The sequence below is a fragment of the Juglans regia genome, chromosome 1 (assembly GCF_001411555.2).
Source record: "Juglans regia cultivar Chandler chromosome 1, Walnut 2.0, whole genome shotgun sequence".
Classification (NCBI taxonomy): domain Eukaryota; kingdom Viridiplantae; phylum Streptophyta; class Magnoliopsida; order Fagales; family Juglandaceae; genus Juglans; species Juglans regia.
The window spans coordinates 27,614,115-27,637,633 of NC_049901.1; positions in this window are offsets into that span (position 1 = coordinate 27,614,115).

A 23,519-nucleotide genomic window follows, 5' to 3' on the forward strand; every position below is an offset into this window, starting at 1 on the left:
GTTCGCTACCCACCTCATTTCCACTGAGGAGTTGCGAGTCGAGCGCTTTCAGGAGGGTCTGCGACATGAGATACGCAGACAAGTTGTCTGTCACCAGATTTTAGATTTTCAGAGGTTGGTGGATTTGGCCACTATTGCTGAGGGAGAAAATAGTTTTGCGGTAGGCTCCCCTCCTGGCCAGAAAAGGCGGAGTTTTGTTGGTGAGGGGAGTAGCTCTAGGTCGCCACACAAGTTTGTATAGAGGACTGGGGCTCATTCGCAGATAGCCTCTGGTGTTCGTGCAGGAGGCCGAGCTCCAGTATGTAATAGGTGTAATAGAGCCCACGAGGGCGACTGCGGTTAGAGGGGTATCCAGTGTTTTATATGTGGCCAGTCGGGACACTTTGCTTGCAAGTGTCCCAACCAAGCTCAAGGAGGACGAGGAGGTCGACGTGGTGGGAGGAACAACCAGAGACAGCTGGTGCAAGCTCGGGTCTATGCTGTGACTCCTGGAGATGTGGATTGCGAGGCTCCAGAGACTCAAGATGCCGGGGTGATTACTAGTAGAGTTCGTTTATATGATTTTTATGCATGTACCTTGTTTGACTCTGGGGCGTCTTAATCTTTTGTATATGCCACTTTTGCACGGATGTGCAATCTAGTCACTGAGCCTTTATCACAATCCTTGGTAGTGACTCTTCAAAATGGTGAGATTGTGTGGTGCTCCAAAGTTGCTTTAGGCTGTCCTTTGGATATTGGTGAGAGGACACTTGAGGCAAATTTAATTGTATTCACGTTGCTTGGATTTGACATAATTATGGGTATGGATTGGTTGCATCAGTATTCTGCAAACATTAATTGTAGGAGTCGGGTAATTGGCTTTCAACTTTCGGATGGAGACTATTTGGAATTCGTGGGAAGCAAGTTGAAAGCAAGACCGGCAGTTATATATGTCATTCAAGCAAAGAGAGATATAACTTGTGGAGCATATGCCTTTTTGGTTCAAGTGGTGTCTACGCCATTTGAGAAGAAGTCTTTAGTGGATATTCCAGTTGTGGAAGAATTCCCTAATGTGTTCGTAGATGAGTTACCCGGATTGCTTCCAGTTTGCGAGATGGAATTTGTTATCGATTTGGAACCTGGAGCGGCTCCTGTGCATAAGGCTCCCTACCGTATGGCACCGGCTGAGTTAAAAGAATTGAAAACTCAATTGCAAGAACTGGTTGATAAGGGATTTACTCAGCCTAGTACTTCACTGTGGGGATCGCCTGTTTTATTTGTCAAGAAGAAGGATGGTACTCTCAGAATGTGTATAGACTATCGAGAACTTAACAAGGTGACTATCAAAAACAAGTACCCTCTTCCTAGAATCGATGATTTGTTTGACCAGCTTTAAGGAGCAGTTGTCTTCTCGAAGATTGACTTAAGATCAGGGTACTACCAATTGAGGATAAGGGATAAGGATGTGCCCAAGACTGGTTTCAGGACGAGGTATGGGCATTATGAATTTAACGTGATGTCTTTTGGGTTAGCTAATGCCCCTGCCGCCTTTATGGATTTGATGAATCGGGTGTTTCGTCCTTTTTTGGATTCATTTATGGCGGTGTTCCTTGATGACATTCTGATTTATTCTCGAGATTTGGAAGATCATGCTTGGCACCTTCGTTTGGCACTTAGGAAGTTAAGAGAGCATCAGTTGTATGCTAAGCTAAGTAAATGTGAATTTTGGTTGGAAGAAGTTATGTTTCTTGGACACGTGATTTCCTAAGAGGGAGTGGCGGTAGATCCTAGCAAGGTGGAAGCTGTTTTGTCATAGCCTCGCCCTTCAACAGTGCGTAATATACAGAGTTTCTTGGGACTTGCCAGTTATTATCGAAGATTTGTGGAAGGATTTTCTCGACTATCCAGACCTCTCACTGCTTTGACTAGGAAGAATACTGACTTCGTATAGTCAGATAGATGCGAGAGAAGTTTCCTAAAGTTGAAAAGGAGATTGACAGCAACACCTGTTTTGGCACTCCCGGAGCCACACAAGCCATTTGTGATTTTTAGTGATGCATCCAAGTTCGGGTTGGGATGCGTTCTTATGCAAGAGGGACGAGTTGTTGCTTATGCATCTCGTCAGTTGAAAATTCATGAAAGGAATTATCCCACACATAATTTGGAATTGGCGGCTATAGCTTTTGCACTTAAGATTTGGCGACATTATTTGTATGGAGAAGTCTGCGAAGTGTACACTGATCATAAGAGCTTGAAGCATTTGTTTACTCAAAAGAATCTCAATATGAGGCAGAGGCGATGGTTAGAGTTGATTAGCGACTACCAATGCGAGATCAAGTATCAACCAGGAAAGGTGAATCTAGTCATTGATGCTTTGAGTAGGAAATCTCAACAGGTGGACGAGGCAGAGTCATCAGGTTTGGACTCTTTCCTTTGTGGGACGAGAAGACTCCTTATTGAGAGTTCGCAGCAAGAAGAATTGTTATCTTCGGTTTTGGATGTCCGAGTAGTTGATTTTGAAGAATTGAAGACTTTCCAGAGAAGGGATCCAAAGTTGTTAGCCATCAGGAAGAGAGTTAGGAAGTCTAGAGGATCCTTGCACTATAGTTTGGATAAGGATGGAATTCTTCGGTTTCGGGATCGTAGAGTGATTCCTCGAGATTCAAAATTTAAAGAGCGAATTTTGACAGAAGCTCATGCGGCTCCTTATTCAGTTCATCCAGTAAGCACAAAGATGTACCGAGATTTAAAGAGAAATTTCTGGTGGGAAGGAATGAAGATGGATATCGCCATGTTTATTGAGAAATGTGACACATGCCGTCAAGTTAAGGCTGAGCATCAAAGACCTGCTAGTAAACTTCAACCTCTCCCTATTCCTGAGTGGAAGTGGGATGATATTTCTATGGATTTTGTTGTGGGTTTGCAGAGGACCCCTAGTGGAAAGAACTCAGTTTAGGTGATTGTTGATCGGTTGACCAAGAGTGCCCATTTCTTGGCTATCAATAATATCGACTCTTTGGGAAAGTTGACTCAGTTGTATGTCAAAGAGATAGTGCGTTTGCATGGAGTACACAAGAGTCTTGTGTCGGATCGGGACCTGCGGTTCACATCCCATTTTTGGAAGAGTTTGCAGGCAACTTTAGGCACTAAGTTGAAATTTAGTACTGCATATCACCCTCAAACTGACGGTCAATCAGAGCGCACCATTCAGACTCTTGAGGATATGTTGCGGGCTTGTGTCATGGAATTTCAGGGGAGTTGGGAGAATCATCTGCCGCTAATTGAGTTTGCTTATAATAATAGTTTTCATTCCTCCATTCAGATGGCCCCGTATGAAGCTTTGTATGGAAGGAAGTGTAGATCACCTTTGTGTTGGGATGAAGTTGGCGAGAGTAAATTGATTGGGCCTGAGATAATTCAAGAAATGAAAGAGCAAGTTTGGTTTATAAGGACTAAAATGGCGGAAGCTCAAAGTCGCCAGAAGAGTTATGCAGATATAAAGAGAAGAGACTTATCCTTTTAAGTAGGTGATTGGGTTTATCTCAAAGTCTCTCCTATAAAAGGTGTTATGCGCTTTGGTAAGAAGGGAAAGCTTAGTCCAAGGTATGTTAGCCCTTTTCAAATTGTAGAGAAAGTTGGGCTTGTTGCTTATAGAGTTGCATTGCCAGACTATTTTGGGGAAGTTCATGATATGTTCCATGTGTCATCATTGAAGAAGAGTTTTGGACAGCAAGAGCCACATTTTCTTGACCCTGAACGCATTCAACTTCAACCTAACCTTACTTATGAAGTTGCCCCGACGTAGATCGTGGATTGGAAATAGCAAAGGTTAAGGTCTAAGACAATACCTTTGGTGAAAGTGTCATGGGGCGATCTGTTGGCTCAAGATTTCTCTTAGGAGAGAGAAGCCGACATGAGGGAGCAATATCCGTATTTGTTTGATTGACCCTGGCAGTATATTTCTTAAGTCTGCTCTTAGTCGAATCTTATTCCTGTCCTAGCTTTAATGTTTGATTTTGCCAATTTCGAGGACGAAATTTTATTTAAGGGGGGGAGGATGTAACACCCCGTATTTTAGTGTATTTTTAATTGAAGGATTATTTTTATTAAATTAAATATTAGTTCTCTTGGTTTAAGTTTATCAGATTTTTAGTTGGGTTATTTTTATGATTTTTAATTTGTGAAAATTATTTTAGTTGTTTCTTTAATATTAATTATTATTATGCATTTAAATTGCTATTCATTTTAAATTAGTTTAATGTCTGGTTTAATTATTTTATTTTCATTTATTCACTACGTTTAAATTATTTTAAATAACTTGTTGTCTTGAGATCTTTTTCGTTGGATCATTTGTGTGACCAAATATGTGAGGATTGTACCTCATTTCTTTCCTTCACTTTTTCTTTTCCTCTTTTTCTTTTCTTTTTCTTTTCTTTTCCCCCCATTTCTTTTATCCTCTCTCTTTCTTCTCTCCCGCGTGGTTTCCTCCTCTTCCTCCCATCCGTGCATCGTCCTCCAGCCATTGCCGTCGTGCACCGCTGTGTGCCTCACCGCCCCTCTCCTTCCCTTCACCATCGGCCAGTGACCTCACTCCTCCATTTCCAGCCTCTCCAGCGCCGCCGTCTGTCCCCACACACGGCTTGAAGCCACAGCCTTCTCTTCGTTCTAGCAACCTAATGCACCCATCCTCAACCCCAATCTGCTACTAGTGAAGCCCCACCATCAACATTTCCATTTTGAACATTTTGGCCTTAAACCACCCTCTACGCCGCCACCCACGGCCAACCACCACCACCACTAGTTTTACCGACATCACTAAGCCCTTCGCTAGTAATCTCGAGTCTTGGTTTGTCCCTATTCAAAAGTGGGTTTTTGAGACCCACGGCCACAGTGCATTTTGCACTATTCCGTTGTTGTGCCGCTACTTCTTGCACCTCTGGGATCCTTAAGAAATTATATTATAGCACTGTAAGTATTTTTTCAAAGAAATTTTGTGATTTAAATGTATTTTTGCACTAACTCATTTTTCTTGTGAACTGGTTGGTTATGCCGGATTGAGTCCGAGGAGTAAGGGGGTCGGATGGATTGGAGGATGGAGCTGTTTGTGTGTTTGGATTGTGCTGTGAATTGTTGGATGTTGGATAATGCGTCGTTTCATGTACATTGCATATTTGCACGCATGATTATGTTTGTAAATGAAAACTGGGTTTTCATGTAATTGCATTCATGTTCATGTGTTTATTGAAAACTGGATTTTAATGTGAGAAATGATTTTTGGGTGCGCGTGTATCATGACCCCAAGCCGAGATGGGGCATTATCTCGGTGGAGCTCCTCTGGTCACTCGAGAACGGAATATACTAAGTGACGTCCCCTATATTGTCGTTGGGTGACAATGGGATTGGACGAGATGGTAACGTTCTCGTGCTGACTCCGTGGCCCCACTACTGGTGGGGGCTAGAGGATGCTTGGCCATGTACGCGCTGGGTGCGGAACTGGGCATCACTCTTTACTTCGCATGGCGAAGGGAGCCAGGGTGTGCGGATGGTCCCTATGGGAGATCATGGTGCATACGGAAAAATGGATTATTGGACTATTTTCTTGGAAAATAGCGTGTGTTGGATTTGGATTTTGTGTGATTCATTTTTTGAGAAAATGATGGATTATTGTTTTGGGCCATTTCCTGAGAAAATGGCGGGAAAATGTTTTACGGATATATTTGGGGGAAAATGGGATTTTAGCATGCGTTGGAAAGTATTCATTTCCGGGAAAAAATGATATTTTGGGCATAATGCATATTTCATCATATGCATGCATTATTGTTGGTTGCCTTAATGCATTTTTATCTCGTGGGCTGTTTGGATTATACTTAACTGCGGTACTGTTTTATGGTAATGCAGATTTTGATGCAAATGATGGTGAGGGCGAGTCTAAGGATTTAGCTCTGCCGGAGGAGTGATATGGGATGACTTATATTGTATTTGGACTTGTATTATATTTTATTTTGGGATAACTGTATAACTCTTTTTTAATCATTTTACTTATGTAAATTTGTATTAAAAAATTATGGTACTTAGTTGACTTACTTAAATTGTCCGCTGCGTTGTTTTTGTATACTGTTGCATGTACCCACACTTGACACTATCGTTGGGATGCGTGACCGTGTTGTCATCATCTATGTGTCTCAATTCCCGTGTTCCCGTACATGGGGTTCAGGGGCGCCACAAAGGTCACTTCTTGAAGACTTTTTCTAGTGGTAGAAGGTGGAGAGTTGGCATACCAAGTGATCATGAAGGTACAGCCCGAAATAAGGTGTTGAAATGGAGGTGTTTTGCTGAAATTTTCAGACTACGTTCTACAGTTTGTGTCCTCTTGAGCAAGGGAAACAGTGGCTTGAAAGCACCATGATTTCTTCACTAATGTAGCTACAATGGTCCTACAGTGGTTCTCAGGTCGTGGGGCATGGTTTGGTTGACAAAATCTATCAAATTGAAGCTACGTGAACTCGCCGGTTGCAAAGGAGGATTGCATGACTTTTTTGTCAACCAAACCATGGCTTGACAGATTTTTGTTGAGTTTCGGTTTTGGATAGTTTTGGGTGGGAAATCTGAGTTAAAACTCTCATGATGGTCATGTGGCCCCTTGGGAATTTGGTGGTGAAGGAGGTGGCATGGGTGGTGGTTCAAACCAGGGCAAATGGTTGGTTCAAATTCAATCCAAACGACTACAACTCAAACTAAACCAAGGTGCACCCGGTTTGGCTCTTTGGACTGGTTTGTGCAAATAATTCTGTCCAAGGCTTAAACTTGATTTAGGAGGGTCTCAAGAGGTGTTTAAGGACCATATTACCCTTGAGGATAAACCACAAAAATGTTGGGCCCAAGGGCAAAACAGTCCAAGCATTACAGAGGGCAATGCACAAAACCGATTAAAGCTTGGTTTGGGCTTGTTATGTCATTTTTCTTAATGACATGTGGGATCTTTTAGCTAGGGTATTAACACATTATAATCATGGTTTAAGGGAGTATTAATTCAAGAAAATTTGAATTAACAAGTTTAAGAAAAGATTGAGCTCAATTAAGCTTTAAAACATGGCTTAAAGTGCACTAACCTCAAGTATGATGGTTAATGGCCTTAGCCAATTTTAAAAACTTAATTTGGATAGTTTGGATATGATTTGGATTTAAGGAAATCAATGGTATGGTGTATTGGGCTTTCAAGTTGAATAGTAAAACAAACCCAAACATGGCTTTGGGCCTTGTGGGCTTTAAGAGGGCCAAGTGTGTGGGTTCATGGCCTAAGGGATATTAGGCTAGGCCCATGGATGTTCTAAGGTACTAAAAGCCTCACTAAATTCACTAATGGGCTTGCTTTTCTAATCGTTAGTTTAGTGATACTAAGTGTCAAGATTAAGGCTAACCTTACCATCAACCCTAATGTAAGTAATAACCCAAAATTATAAGTCTAATCTAGAATGTTGAAGGGTTGATCTAGTAGTTAATTAAGCAAGGTGTTACATATCCTTTGCCACTGTGTGGCGAGGAAGAAGATTAAATCTAGATTCCAAGAAATTAGAATATTCTTGGAACCCTCTCCCACCACAAACTGAAAAGGTAGCTTGTCCATGATAACCATACGAGCTAACTTTCTTCTACACTCATTGGGATCATACTTAGTATAGCCCTTCAACGTTGAACACCAACTACTCCCATCTGACATTTTTCTAGTCCAGTTTGTTATCAAGATTGACATTTTTCTTGTACGAATTTTAACATTGGAATCATCTTGCATTGTTCTTTTAAGTGGACGTTTAATTGGGATGTACCATATTTCCTATAGTGACATCCATAAAGTTTACCACAGTACTTACACTTTGCTTGGGGGTTATTTGGGCCACCACTCTCTAGTTTGGTAAAGTAAGACCAAAATATAGAAACAAGTTTCTTGCTTTGTGTGGTCTGGGGGGCAGGGTGAGGTTTCTTCTCCGAAGGGTTAGGACTAGGGTCTGTGGGGTTAGTGCTAGGAATATGGTTAGGTGTTGGGGTAGGGGTAGGAGCACTTTCACTAAAATCTGCCGGAATGGTTCATGAAATCCATTCACATGGTAAGAAGAGCTCCTTAGCATTCAGACTTCACTCTCAAATTCAAAGCTTCATGAAGAAAGAAACCCTAGCTTAACAAAGAATGGTGGTCGTGGCTCTCCTTCCTTTCCAAAGTCTCATATTCACTTGCATAATGCAAATGATGGTTCGCGCCTAAACCCTAGACTTCCCAAGGGTGTGTGTGTACGTGTATATGTGAAAGAATCCATGAATCCGAAACCACATTCTTGTTCCTCTTTGGCCGTGTGTGTGGGTGTAAGACAAAAGTGAATGGTCCTTAGCTCGTGTGCTTGAAATGGTGGTTGGAGGTAGAAGGTAGGTGCGTGTGTGCTGTTTAGGTGGAGAGAAGATAATGGAGAGTAAGAGACTTGTGTGAGGATGGTGTAGCCGTGTGACACAAGAGAGAAAATATGAAAAGTGACAAATGGACTCTTCACTTTCGACCCCTCCCTTCTTATAGGCACCTCCTCCTTCTTTGGAAAGCCAAAAGTCATTGTGCATGGGTGCCACTTGGCACCTTGACCAAATAGTCTCTTCATCTTCCTCATTATGGAGTTGTGTGGGGAAACCAAAAGTCCTTTGGACAAGTGGCGTGAAGCTCTCTGTGACGCCCCCAATCCCCGCTAAGGATGGAACGGAGACTTAGAGCGTTGGGACATGCAACACAAGATTACATACTCACTTTCATGACAGTTAATATGCAATACATCCTAGTATGCAACTAGCAGTATGCAATAATCACAGCAGAAATAAAAGGTTAAGGTGAAAAATATGCCAGAATAACTAAAACATCCCAACTTCATTAGATAATCATCATGTTCGAAATTCTAAAGTAGCATAGACTTATATACAAAGTCATATCATTCTCTTATGCGACCTAAAGCATAAAGGACTTGGGCTATGAACATCAAAATTAAGTCCAGCTTCCTCTCCAGATCCAACTCCTCCTCAATCATGCAAATCCAGTGCTCCATCAATCTCGTCCTGGTCGATTCCTGACACAACTTCTATCATTCCGAGTGGAATGATAGTGGACCCATAAAAGGGTGAGATTTACTCGAAATCTCATTAAGTTAAACAACTAACTGACACAAAGATAAATCAATCATGAAAAAATGATAGATATGCAATGCATGAGATGTGGAAAAATCAGTATGCATATCTCTCATCTAGATTCTCAACATCTTTTTTTTTTTTTAAAATATGGAGACACCGGTTTTTACTCAATAAGTAATTTCGTCATCATCTTGATAAGACATAATTTTTTCATAAAAATTTCATCATAAACTTTCATCATCATAGACTTACATAATTATCTTAATTAGTAACATAATGTCTGGTAATGTCATAGTTCCCTATATGCATTGTGAGTACCTGCTAGTGACCGTAGTATATACGAAACTACGTTATCTATAGACTCGTTCTCAATGCATTGGTAAATAACATAACATCATAAAAATTATAACACGTTGACTTCGCTCCGACGTTCTTTAAAAAGAACCCATTCGAAGCCTGTTGACTGTTCTTTGTCAACCTAGGAGTTACCACTCCATTATTAAACACTCCAGAGTGGACAACGGAGTTCCACAAGGATAATTCCCCATCTCGACCTTTGGGGTCGTGATAAAAATGATTTTCATGCTATGCTTTTAAAAAAAATATTTTTCATGACATGTGCATATGTAGTAAATTTCATGTAAAAATGATATTTTATAAATGTAATATGCAAAAATGGTGAAAATGTCATATGTGATGTAAGTATGCACTCAATATTTCATATAACATGATAATTTATGCTCAAAATGATAATTGAAGAATAAATGAAGCATTTATCAATAATTCATAAGAAATTTATCAATGTGTAAGTTAAAGGCCAGCTTACAAACTTCCGGAGAAATTTGAAATTAGCATCGTAGCTACGTAGATTGTGTGTATACTAATTTAGGATTAATACTCTTATGGATAGGTTTAAAATCAAAGGCTTCAAAAATTAAATATTTACAAAAATACCCCTAGACTTTCAAAAATTGCCAATTAGGCCCTAAATTTTTACTAATTGCAAACGAACTCCAAATGTAACCAAATTTCATGGACTTCATATTTTTGGTATTCTAAAACCATATATGCCCTTATATTTCCAAGATTCAAAGTGGAACTTTTCCAATTAGTCCCAACCCGTGGCATGCATCCTAGTTGATACCTATGTGTATTTTCAACTATTGATCCCTATGAATGCATGCATGTGAGATTTTCTTTAATCATTAATGATCACTAACATCTTTAGGGACATTATGAAGTCTAATTCTTGAGTAATCAAATTCATCCCGACACTTAGTCAAAGCTAAGAAATCCTTAATCACCAATATGCTGAAAACCGATTCACGCTTGATGATCAAAACAAGATAGATTTAAAACCTATCATGACATGCTTCTAATCACAAATTTAACCTTCCATAATCATGCTAGGATATTTATAGATCATATCAAATCATGCTTAGGACATGCCATAGCTAAACTTCCAATTAAAAACATTCAATCATTCAAACCTTCCTTTAATTGACCCAGTTTTGCATTAAGCATCATAACCTTTTCAAAACTCAACCAAATTTCGTACCAACACTTGGAAACAAAGCTTGAAATGCTAGATAAGATCAAAAGGAAGAAAACTTACAAATTTTGTGGCCTTCCAAGCTCTCTAGACTGCCTTACACAAGAACACTCAAGAACTCACCAAAACTCACTCGGTTTGCACTCTTTTGATCTCTAAGAGGGGGAAATGCTCTCAAGGCTCAAGATGATGCTTGGAGCTGTGGTGTGGGTGAAATGAGAAGGGAAGGGAATTATTTATAGGTGGCCAAGGGGTGAGGGACGTTGGCTTGGGTGCTTGGTGATTGGGTGAAGGGAAAATTTCCAGATTTGCTTGCATGAGCTTAAGTCACTTGTGCATAATGGAATAGTGCCCTAAACCACCATCATTTCCTCACCACAGTAGCTAAAAGGGTCATGTAGATGACTTCAGGTCGTGGGGCATCATTTGGATGGCAGAAGATCCCTCAAACCACTCTCGAAAACAGGTGGATGAATGTGGTTTTGTGGTGGCAGAAAATCAGTTCAATTTTGGATCTTTTTGGACAGCAAAAATGAGTCAAAATCCTTCATAATGGTCATGGGACTTCTTGGTGATTGGGTGTAGAAGGAGGTGGCAACCATGGAAGGAGGCTAGTTCAAACTCAATCCAATTGGTTCCTACAGAACTAGACCAAGGTGCACTCGGTTTGGTTCTTTGAGTTGGTTGATGCAACTAATTTTGTCCAAGGCTCAAACTGAGTTTTGGAGGGTCTCATAAGGTGTTGAAGGACTATATTATCCTTGAGGATAAACCACAAAAATGTTGGACCCAAGGGCAAAACAGTCCAAGCATTACAAAGGGCAATGCCCAAAACCGATTGAAGCATGGTTTGGGCTTGTTATGTCATTTTTTCTTAATGACATGTTTAGCTAGGGTATTAACATGTTCTAATCATGGTTTAAGGGAGTATTAATTCAAGAAAATTTGAATTAAAAAGTTTAAGAAAAGATTAAGCATGATTAAGCTTCAAAGCCTAGTTTAAAAATGCACTAACCTCAAGTATGATGGTTAATGGCCTTAGCAAATTTTCAAAACTTAATTTGGGTACTTTGAGTTTGATTTGGGCTTAATGAAACCAATGGTATGGTGTATTGGGCCTTTGGTCTTTGAATGGTAAAATGAGTCCAAAATGGCTATGGGCCATATGAGCTTGAAAAGGGCCAAGGGTCCAATCTACACCAAAAGCCTTATGCCTTCCTATACTTGGACCAAGACTAGCCTTCATTTCCTAAAGGCTTGGTCCAAGTTGTTTTTCTTGGGCTAGGCCCATGAATGTACTTAGGTCCTAAAAAGCCTCACCAAAATTACTAATGGGCTTGCCTCTCTAATCCTTAGCTCATTAACACTAAGTACCAACATTAATGCTAATCCCACTATCAACCTTAATGAAAGTGATTAAGCCATAATTAAAAGCCTAATCTAGAGTACTTAAGGGTTAATCAAAAGTTAATTAAGCGGGGTGTTACACTCTCCCATATGAAACCCTAATTTCCACATATACCCTCCCTCCTCCATGCATCTAGGTTCATTGCACTTGATGGAAAAAGGGTCAAAAACACAACTCTAAAGCATCCTTGGGCAACTATACGTATGCATGCTTGCCATTTGGTAAGTGAGACATGTCGGTGGGTGTGTTGGCCGAAACTCCCTTCCTCTTCTCAAAAAAATCCTCCATCTTCCCAAGACAATCCTTTCTTCTTCCTAGACCTAGGGTGGTGTGTGGTTGATTCCCTTGGTGGTTACATGGCGTGTACAAGGCTCCTTGCCCTAACCGACCCTCTCTCTTCCTCTTGCCTCCATTTTCCTATTGGTTGGATTTGCTAGTGGAGATGCAAAGAGTACATGATGTATTTCATGTGTCATCTTTGAAGAAGAGCTTCGGAGAAAGACATCCAATAGTTATGGAGCCTGGCAGTATTTGGCTTCAACCAAATTTGTCATATGAAGAATGGCTGATACAGATTGTTGATCGAAAGGAGCAGGAATTAAGAAAATGAAAGATACCTTTAGTGAAAGTATGATGAGTGTATGAAAGTACACTCTAAATACCATATTATTGGACTAGAATGCTAAAATGTGAACATAAATCATAGGATTAACTTGTATTCTTGAATTTAATTTCTATTTAATTTGAGATATTACTAAGCACATTTTTTTATGTTTAATTTCAGAGTCCATAAAAGAGAAGGCCAAAGCCCATTAAAAGAAAGATGCAAGCCCATTATGTTTATTCTCTCCTGCTGAGCGCCTCCAACAACTTCAGGGTTCAGGACTCATATTTCATTCATTTGAAGAATGAGCTAGAACTACTACTCAAATGATGCACGTTTCAAATTCAAAAGGAAGTTGAGTGGGCCCCAAAATATGAGGGTCCAAGATTTGCTGAACAGATCTGATCTCCAGCGGAAATTTAAAAGGAAAATATCACTTGGCAGTTGGTTAATTTGACCCAGTCAAGATAAGGATAGTTTTCAACATAGAGAAGATAAGATTTGGCTGATCTGTAAAATTCAAGAGATTTGGCTGATCTACGAAATTTTAGGGATTTGGCTGATCTGCGAGATTTAAGGGATTTGGCTTATCTGCAAAATTCAAAGGAATTTTTGAATTGGGGTAATTCCCAATTGTTTCAATGAGCAGGACTTTCCAACGTGTGGAAGACTTTTCAAAGATAGCAATATCGAAGAAGGGGTTAGTGACAGTATGGTACAATTCGAGAAGACTAAAAAAAAACGACTTTTTTTTAATGTTCCCATGGAGAACTAAAGCTTAGGTAAAGCCTAGGGCATAAATTGATTAGTGAAAATACTTTGATTATGTTTCAATTCACATATTAAGTTCTATTGTTTAAAATTCTAGGATTGAATTCTCTATTTGATTTAGATATGTGACGACCAAAACTTTATAGGCTTTTTGTGTAAATATTTTTAAAAAAAATAGCCCATGAGAGTTTCAGCCTTCATAGGAAATTAGGGTTTGAGGCCCAATGGAACTAGGGCTCACGCCCAACTCAAGTTCTTGCATGCCACTTGTCATCCAATGGAACTATGTCTAGGACTTGATGAATCTAGATGGAAATAAGGGAAGAGAGGTGAGAAGGATCTAGGGTTTGCCTTACACGCCTACCATAGGAGATCAACTATTTTCTTGCCATGTGTCATGCATGCATGGAGGTTTGCTTGTAGGAAAAAGCTTTGTGACACTTGTCACTATGGAGAGAGATTCTATAAGGAGAATGATGAGGTTATGGAAAAGTGGAGCCTAGGGAAGGCCAAGAGGCCTTGCATGGCAACCATGGGAGAAGGAAGATTTGCTTTTTGCCATGTGTCACACATGCAAAAAGTAGGTAAAAAGTTTTGTCTTAGAAAATGGCAAAATCAAGCTTGGGAAGAAAGGCCTACACGCCTGGGGTTTGTAGAAGGAAAATCTTTGTAAGAAGACACCTTGAGATGGACGGCTAAGGTAAGAGAGTTTGTGCAATTTTGGACCAATCACATGCTTGTCCAAAAGTGTGTTGAAAGAAGATCTTCTTTGGGAGAAAGATGGAGGTTTCGACAACCCATGCACACACACACTGCTCACATGCCACTTGGCACACATGCACACATGTAAAAGATTGAGGAAGATTTTTATCTTGAAAAAGACCTTTTAGCCACAAGAGTCATTGAACCAAGACATGAAATGAAGGGGTAAAATAGGAAAAAGGCTTCCGTTTTGAGGAAGGAGGCGCCACTTGTCCAAAAGGGAATCCCATTGTGTTTCAAACACAATCAAATGATGAGATAGGGAAGGAGCCTTAGGATGGGATGCCGCTTGGAAGTTTTTGTGTATATAAAAGAGGAGCAGAAATCCCTAAGTCCTTTAGTCGTTTTGAGAATTGCTCTTGAGGTGTTCGGCATCACCCTTCTCTCCAACTTTCTATCATTTTCTCACCATCCAAACAGTCTCCACAATATTCTCTTCTCACCCAAACGTCATCTTTAAGATATGCAAGGCAAGACGACTCTTCCAATAGGAGAGCCATAGAAGGTATGAAGCCAACATCACCCTTCCAACACACACACATGGCATTAAGGGGGTGAGGTTTCGGTTTCTAGTAAGTCATCAAGAACTCATGCTCACGCATACACACACTTGAGCTAGAAGAGTTAGCTCATATTTTGAGAGGTTTATCCATATGAACATATGTTTTTATGCACATGGTTAGATTAGGATTTTTCTTCAAGGAAAATAGATGCAACGCTACTTGCTTAAGCCTATAAGCATGATGTTTTGAGGACAAAGGCCACGACTCTAGGGTCTCTACTAGCTAGGGTTTTATTGTAGGTAAGTTTCAAACTCAAGGAAGGAAGGTCTAAATGTTTGGAGTATTTTTCTTGGAAAAAGATGTCAAAAGCACAACACTAAATCACACGGGTTAGGGTTTTTCTTGCATGATGAACCTAACGATTACTATATATATTTTCAGCTTGCTTGCTATATATTAAGGATTTTTTTAAGTAAAATTCTAACTTGTACTTGGATATTTTGTGTATATGTCATGTGAACTTGTTGGTTATTTAGTTTTATGTGAATATTTGTGATATTGATGTTTCTTCTAAGTGATATAATCTCTTTTTAGCATGACTATCTAATGTATGAATAGAATGGCCGATGGAATGTATTTATTTTATGAAAATGGAATAAGAAACCATCTTAGGGTTTGGATTGCATAATGTTTGACTTGTATATGGATGTTTGCTACTTGACTGAATCTTGTATGAAATTTAGTTCATGAAATTGCTTGTGTTTTTTTAAGCATGATATGTAACATCCCGTATTTTTAGTGTATTTTTTTAATTAAGGAATTATTTTTATTGATTCAAAATTTATTCTCTTGTTTAAAAAAAAATTATTTTTGAAGTGCTTTCTTTAAATTAATTATTGTTATGTGTTTAAATTTCTTCTCGAATTAAATTAACTTCTTGTTGGGTTTAATTATTTATTTTCATTTTAATCATTGCGTTTGAATTATTTTATTTCACTTGTTGTTTTAAAACAGTTTCCGTTGGATCATTTTTTTTGTGACCCAAGATGTGAGGATTGCATCTCAATTCTTTCCCTACTTTTTCTCTTTCCTCTTTTCTTTTCTTCCTTTTTCTTTTTCTTCTTTTTTTTTTCCTTTCTTTTTTTTTTCTCCCCTGGTTTCTTTCCCGCGCGTCGCAAACCCCCCTCCCTCTCTCCGTCCGATTCTCCTTCTCACCCCAGCACCGCCGTGAGCCGGCGGTGGCTGACACCGCCCGGCTCCCCAGCTTCCCCAGCCGCCGGCGATGCCACCCCTCCATTTCCAGCCCCAGCCGCGCCGCCGTTAGCCACCACGAGCCCATTGAAGCCGTGGCATTCCTTACGCCGCTGCGCCGCCGTCGCACCACCTCCGGCTACCATCTCTTCACCACATCATCCTCGACCTCCTAGTAACCCAATGGACCCAACCCCACCTCCGATCTGTCACCGGTGAAGCCACACTATCAATATTTCCGTTTTGGGTATTTTAGACTTCGACCGCCCTCTGCGCCGCCACCCACGGCCAACCACCACCACCACTATCTTCACCGACATCCCTAAGCCCTACCCTATCAATCTCGGGTTTTCGTTTACACCCGTTCAAAAGTAAATTTTTGAGACCACGGCGACAGTGCATTTGGCACTGTTTTGTTGCTACGTTGCCGCTTCTAGCACCTCCGTGATCTTTCAAAAATTATATTATAGCATTGTAAGTATTTTTTCCAAAGAACTTTTGAGATTTAAATGTATTTCTGCACTAATTCATATTTACTGTTAATTTATTGGTTGTGCTGGACTGAGTTCGAGGAGTAAGGGGATCGGTTGGATTAGATGATGGAGTTGTTTGTGTGAGATTGGTTTATGCTATGAAATTTGTTGGCTGTTTCGGGTTTAAATATTGGTGTTTTGAGTTTGACGTTGGTCATGGTGAATATTGGTGATTTTTAGGAAGTGATGATATATTTTTAGATTATTGGTTTGGTGTTTTGGAAATGTTTAGAAGGGTTTGTTGGGGCCTTTTAACATCTAGAAGTGTTGAGATATATTTTTTCCTATTGTGGAGTTGTGAACGGAGAGAGAGTAGTATGTAGTGTCGTCTTGGTTAAATTGTTGTTGATCGCTTGGGAGTATGAGCTGCTAAAATAAGTGTGAGTTAGTGATAATCGGAGTTGACATTGGTTTTGATGCTTGTATTGGACAATACTGAGATTGGTATAGAATATTTTGGGTCGAAGTGTGGGCTGTCCAGATTGTTATTTGGTTGTTTGAGTTGGATTAAACTGGTTGAATTATGGTCTAGAAATTGGGTCTTAAGTTGTCTAAGACCAATTTTGTGTTGTTGGGCTTTAATATTTAGTTTATATTATTTTTATGAATAGGTGATGGGATGGATAGAGACCATATTCAAGTCACAGATAATGCGCTGCAGGAGTCAGGTAAGCGGGATTCCTATGCTAGGCCTTACATGAATTATTGAGACTGAGGTTGATTTTCTGAAAAACTTTGCATATTTTTTGGGAAAAACAAAACCAACCTCGGTCGTTTATTTGCATACTCATGAAATCTATACGAAAAAGAGAAAAATATGTTCTGACATGCATTGTGTAGACATGAGCTAAATTCTGTCATGTGGTTTCTGAAATCTGGAAAAAGAGCGATATTGAGAATATGAAAAGTTGTGCATTTATTTAGAATGATATTCTGGCTTTTGTGTTCAGCATGTGTAAACTGTCTGATTCTGTTTTGGTACTCTGTATTATTTTGATATAACATCTGAAAACCTTTGGCATGGTGTACTGGTTTTTGTATCTGACTCTGTCTCTGCTCTGCTCTGTTATGCTCTGCTCTGTTTGGGTTGGTACCAACTTCTCTGTCTCTGAGTGCACCCACTTTGGAAACAAAGTGGTTTTATTGTGGTCTTTCCTGTGTGCACACTTGGGGCTCCAAGAAGAATAAAGGAAAAATTTCACCTCTGTCTCTGCCTGATCTGGCCACCGGGTTAGCACAACCCTACCACAGGGGTGAAACATGGTCTCTGCTCTGTTTGATGCTCTGTTTTGATCTGATGATGATACTCAGTGTATGTTATGCCAAAGCACTATGGGTTTTACTTGTTTTAAAACCATCGCTCTGTTACTTTTGAAAATATGTTCTGTTCTGCATGATAACTCTGGAAAATATTTTGTTCTGCATGCTCTACTTTGTAAATGCTCATGTTTGCACGCTAGCATATGATTTCTGCTTACTGAGTTGTTGATAACTCACCCCCTATCATTATAATATTTTTCAGATGATGTGGAGAGTTCAAATGAGGACCTGGATTAAATTGCTGTTTGTGTTTAAGCTGAGGAGATGTTGGTAGAAGAAGGACTTCTGGTGTTCTTAGTTTTAATGTCTTTGAGTTTTATTAATATCTTGAGTTTCAGTAAGATTTATGAAATTATTGGTTGCGTTGTTATGACTACCGAGAGATTACGGACTCCTTAGTTTATTTTAGCTGCAGTAATGACTTTGTGGAGTCTTCAAGGTGGTTATTTAGAACTCTTGATATTGAGTTTTGCTATTAAAGATTTGAGTTTTATTTTAGTTGTGTTGGAAAATAAGTTCTTAAGAGACAGGTAGTAAGTCTCCAAACCATCCGGGTTTGGGACGTTACATGATCACTAGAGTGTTTCGGCCACCCAGGAGTATTCATTGTTAAAATGTTATTTAACACATTAGAAGATTCTAAGTTCATGAAAAATTGATTGGAATGCATGTTTTCAACTTAAAGGTCACAGTTATTAATATGGATGAGATATGATCATTTGGTGTTTTAAGTTTAATGGGCTAAGAATGATTCTTGGATGTGCTAGGGTTTACATGTTTCAGCCAATACATGGTAAATATTGAATGTTTGATTCTTGATTGATGTTCAATGCCTTAGAATTTTTATAAAAGAACATGTTCACATGTTCTAATATTTTCAAGTCATAACGCGAAATGTATTGGAATTGCATGTTTGAATGTTATATGGTTATGATGAAGCATTCGACATTGCATGTGTCTCAAGAAAGTTCTAAGTTTCATTGTCATGCCACATACATTAGGATTGTGAAAATATTTTGAAAGAAAAAGAGTCTTTTAAAGTTTTTATCACAATCCAAAGGGCTAGGACGGGGAAATGTCCTAGTGGAACTCATATGTTCACTCAGGAGCTTTTAAAATAGAGTGGTAACCCCTGGGTCGAAGAAGTACGGTTGATGGATCTCGAATGGTTCCTAAAAGATAAGGATACCAAAACGGGATTGCACCTAAAGCTAGTGGCTGCACCACAGTGACGGCGAAGCGCACTATCGTAATACGAAAGTTTAAAAGTAAGACATAGTCACATTGATCAAAGTGGCCAATGGTCTATGCGGTAACTAGCGGGGGGAACACATGGTGCATAGGGGAACCGTGAGGTATCCATTTATAAGTTAAGAAAGGTCTCGAGCTCAAAGCTATGTTATATGATCAAGAACCGAGCTCACAAATATGTTAAATGAACAAGTATGAAATGAAAAAAGAATGTTTTATGAAAGAAAAGGTTATGAAAGTCATGATTTACACAATGTCTTTTGAAAGGTCAAATGCATAAGTCTCATGTTTATGCATTAATTGTTAAGTTTGCTTTCATAGTTACATGTTATTTGTTTACTTACTAAGATTTCTCGAAATCTCATTGTTGTATTTTCCACTATCATTCCCCTACTCGAAATGGTAGAAGCTATGCCCGGTACGCAAGACCCATAGATATGGATGGGATTTGTGAGATAGTGAAGGATGAGTTTACAGTGGAGGCTCGTCATGAATCCATCCTAGAATTCCTTAAGGTTTCGGCTCAAAGACTCAAGAAAATTTTGGCAAATCTTAATGAGTCCAATGTCGGAGTTTGATCCTTGGATCCTACGTTTGGGTAGTGAGAATACCTAAAAAGTGTTGAGAATGTTTGTGAATAGTAGTGAAAAAGTAATAATAGAATATTGAATAGTAGTAAAAAGTAGGTGAAAAGTAATGAAATGTAGAAAAAATAGGTGAAAAGTAATAATAAAGTAAAGAATAGTAGTGAGGAAGTCGCCACGTAGTTGGGATTGCTAGATGTAGACCCTCGAATATCTAGGGGAGTGTTCTTAAGTTTGTTTGAGGATGAAACCTTGGTTCTAATCCACTCCACTTTTGGGAAATGACTCTTTTGATAAGTTGGATGTTTTGGTCCTATGTTTTAGGAGTCTCTCTTTTGGAAACACTTAACTACTCTTGATGATTCTTATGGAATATGAGTTATTGGGAGTTTATGTTCTTCGGTACCATGACTATTGTTCTATTATTTGACTTAAGTTTACTTTTCGCTCTGAATACTACATACTGCTAGTTATCATTATGTGCATTACATCTTATCTATCATGTACAAGGGGTATGTAACATTGTGTTGCCTATCTCGGCATTTCAGTTTCTGCCAAATCCCAAGCGGAGGCTGAGGGCACCACAGGATACTTTGTTAAGCTATAGGATTATGAATATATGATTGTGACTTAAATAGGTTTTTCATGCCATTGATGTGATCTTATGTTACACTATTGTTTGTGAACACAGTGTCTCCTTTAGATCTGATATTCATTTTTATATATGAAAACTATGGTTTGTAAAGGGAGAATAAATTCTAGAATTAAATTTGAGAAATTAGATGAGTATATTGTCATATCTTCAAATTAGGAATTTGGTGTTATAATTCCTAATCGTATGTATAATTTGGATTGGAAAATTGAAAATATTAGATCTGGTTGATGGAAGCCCGAAGCTTTACTTATATTTTTATCTTTGTCTTAATCTCATTTTAATTATGTGTTTTAGGTAGATTTCAAAATACTTTTCAGATTCCTATCATCCTCCCATTGCTCTTTTCCTTTAAGTTTGCATTCTTGTAGTGTTTCTTTCGACTCCTTGTGAATTGACACCCTGAATTATACTATAATACCGCATCGTAGTTTGGGCATAATGACATGCATGGCAATAAAAGAATGAATTGCATACATGCTAATCATAAATAAGCATGACGTGACTTGACATAAAACATGACACGAACTAACATGACTTAAATAGAGTATAGATTGAACTTGAAACTCAAGATGATATGAGAAGAATTGAACTGACGTGAATTTAAACATGACATAAAGCTGAACTTGAACTGAACATGATTTGAACTTGAACTGAATGTGGAATGACTTAAATTGAACATGAACTCAATGTAAAATGACTAAAATTGAACATGAATATAACTGAACATAAAATAACATGAGCATAAACGTAAAATACATGAATTTGGAATCTTGTTCAATAATCAAGCGTGATTAATAAAAGTAACCATATGGGTGCTACACGGTTTCCCTTGATCCATGTGTCCCTACCAATTATCACTTCACAACACAGATATCTTCACCTACTGTGGAACACGTAATGTACAAATTCCGTGTTAGGTAATGTTACTATTGGTGTTAGTGCCTGACTTTGCTCCGATGACCAGTTAATTAGGCCACATTCAAATCATGTAGATCTTTATCTTGTCTACTTAGCAAATTTCATGCTAGTTTAGACACTCCAGCATGAATAAAGGAGTTTCACTAGAATATTACCCAATCCTAGCACTTAGGGTCATGATAAACGTAAATATAGACTTGACTGACTTGAAAATACTTGTTTCGAGATACACAAACTGTGCTCAAGACATAACGTGACATGAAACGAAGAGACAGATGACTTGACGTAACATCATGTGACATGTACATAAGATGCATGATTTAACGTAACATGAAACAAAGAAATACTACGTGACATTACATAATATGTAATAGATAACATTATGTGACACGACATAATATCTAACAGATAACATTACATGACATAATATATATAGTGTGTAATAGATAGATATTATGTGACAGAATATATCATGTAACAAGTCAATATTTCATGACAGAATATTATGTGTAACAGATAAACATGTAGTGACATGGCATAGATGATAACAAAAGTATATAAACATTAGTTCCCTTACTCATCACATATACATAGTAATCTAACAGTAAGTTAGAAGCTAACTTATAGTGATTGTTGCGTTACGTGGGATTAAGCATGAAACATAAGAAACTGTAAGTAGGGATTCTAAAAGGTAGAAACTTTATCACTAGTGACTTAGTAACATGAGAAATGCTAACTTAGAGTAAAATTACCATTTTATCCCTAACTTAAGGATTTCACATCCTAACTCCAAAACTTACCAAAATTTACATTTGTCATGTAAATTTTGTCCTAAAGTCAAATATCAACTTAGAAAAATTTAAAACAATTCACAACCATAAAAACCACACCAAGGCTGAAACGCCCTTAGGCCATTTCTCTTTGATTTTTGTTGTAATTTTATCCAACTTCAACACCCATACTTAAACCAAAATATTGCAACATAGATAATTACTTCCTATTCTTACAACCATGCTTAAGAAAAGCAACAAAAATCCACTTCACATTAGTACAAAACTTTTTAGTAAAAAGATCCAAACTTTTTAACTAAAATACAAACCTTTAAATTCAAGGTTTTGACTCTTTTAAAAAAATATCTCCTAGAACTCAAAAAAATCAAAACTTCCTCTAACATGTCCATAACAAACTTCTAAGAATTATCATGCTTTGAATCATCAAACACAAATCACCAAAAATCATAAAAATCTAATTTGAAGCACTTGGCTTTAACACTTCATCAAAACCTAATTTTCTCAACTTTGGTTTTGATCCAACCCCTTGATCCAAGACATATCATGATATAAACTACCAAATAAAAACCTCATATGGTTTAAAAATATGTCCTAAAGTAGATCCACGCATTAAACTAAAAATCACATAGGTAAAAATAAACCAAAACATGGGGATCGATCCAAAAACCTCATATTTTTTACTTAACCGAGTATCTTCAAGAATAAGAATCCTATCCTACAACAAATCAACTCCTAAAATATTCAAACCAACATCCTAACATGGAGATCAAAGGCTTAGGATCATCAAATAAAAATATCAAAGTCATTGGAGTAAGATTAAACCACAAAAGATCCAAATTTTCTTAAAACAGAAACTGTTTTTCTCCTTTCAGATTCTAAGTTTCAATATCTGAGAAAATATTTCATCAAAAGCTTTTATCAAGTTCCGACCAAGATCTGTTCATTTGTTTGGTGAAAAACTCCAAAATATTACACGTTATCTAGTTTATCGCCCATATAGACCTATCAATGGTTAAAACAACTTCTGACCAATCAAAAGACCATGAAATCAAACACAAAAGGTACTCATAGAAACTAGATTCAAAGAGGAACAACTTTTATTAAGGAAGCTTAGTGAGATAATACTTACAAGGGCTTCGAGAACTGGAGGCAAGAAAGCTCATAAACCTGCCCAAGAAAGGTTCTAGAAAACATGATGGAAAAGAGATGAAATGAGGAAGGGAAAGGTTTGCACTCTTCCTACACAAACTAAAGGTGAAGTGATGTCTTTGAGTGACATTTTAATGATGGAAGTCTTGTCCAATGAAAGGGCAAACCGCCCAAGGTATGGGCTTCCTTGTGGTGGTGTGTAGGTGGTGGTGAGGTGGCCTTTGCTTTCCCATCAAGGACTATTTGAGGGCTATCATGAGTAGTGGGTCGTCAGCCCTGAGTGGGTGGAAACTTCCTTAAGAAGCCTTGTCAAGGTGGCAAAGATTCTTGGG